Raw genomic sequence first — 1,200 nt, 5'->3', positions numbered from 1 at the left:
AAAATAGTAATATAATATAATAATGGAATCACAGAAAACAGGGGTTGAGGGGAAACCTTGAGAAATTTGTGGAAGAGGCACTACAAGAAAACTTCTCAGGCATTATAAAGAATGAGGAAATCCACGTTTAAGAAGATCAGCAAATTTCAAATAGATTAGACCTTAAGATACATCATAGTCAAATTCTCCAAAATAAAAGATAAAGATGTTGTTCTTGTTGTTGCTGTTGTTACGTGCCATCGAGTCACCTGTGATTCATGGCAATCCTATTTACAACAGCCCTAAATCCTGCTCTATCCCTTGCCAATTTTATTATCTCCAACACACCTACCCCCCTTATTCTAGTGACTGAATCAATCCATTTCATCAAGGGTCTTCCTTTCCTGCACTGTCCCTTCAAACTTCTAAGCATGATGTCTCTCTTCAAGGACTGATCGTGCCTTGCAACTTGTCCAAAGTATGTCAGATGAAGCTTCAGAGTCCTTGCCTCCACAGAGAAGCCTGGATTAACCCTCTCCAGGATGAACTTGTTTCTTCTCCTAGAATTCCCCTCCTATAGCATCACAGTGCAAAGGCATAAACTCTCCTTCTATCATCCCTAATCATTGTCTGATGCATAGCAAGTAATTGCAAGGCTCATGGCCTGTATCAGGTGCACCGTAGTCTCCAGACTGGCACTATTGTTTTTCAGTATTTTAAAGAAGTCTCTGACAGCAGACTTTCCCAGTGCAATTCATCTTTTAATTTCCTAGCTGCTGGTACCAAGAGTGTTGATTATAGAGACAAGGAAACTGAAGCTGTCACCAGTATCATTCTCTTCACCATCAATCATGATGCTGTCAATTGGTCCAGTGGTGAGAATCATTGTTTTCTTGATGTTGAGCTTCAGTCTATATTGAAGACTGTCACCCATGACCTTCTGCCGCAAGTGCTTCAGGTCCTCCTCAATTTCAGCAAGCAGGGTTGTGTCATCTGCATAATCAAGATTGTTGATGAGTCTATCTTCAGTACTGATGCCACGCTAGAATACTAAAAATAGCACCAGAAAAAGAGTCACCACAAAAGAAGAACCAATTTGACTAATTTTTATTTCCCAGCCAAAACCAAGCAAGGAGGAAAACAAGATGCAGCAGTTGAAAAGAAAACAACTGCCAACTGAGAATACTGTATTCAGCCATGCTATCCATCAAATATGATGGA

This window comes from Elephantulus edwardii, unplaced genomic scaffold (genome assembly GCF_000299155.1).
Source record: "Elephantulus edwardii isolate Elephantulus edwardi_28Jun2011 unplaced genomic scaffold, EleEdw1.0 scaffold00046, whole genome shotgun sequence".
Taxonomy (NCBI): domain Eukaryota; kingdom Metazoa; phylum Chordata; class Mammalia; order Macroscelidea; family Macroscelididae; genus Elephantulus; species Elephantulus edwardii.
This window is presented reverse-complemented; position numbering follows the sequence as displayed.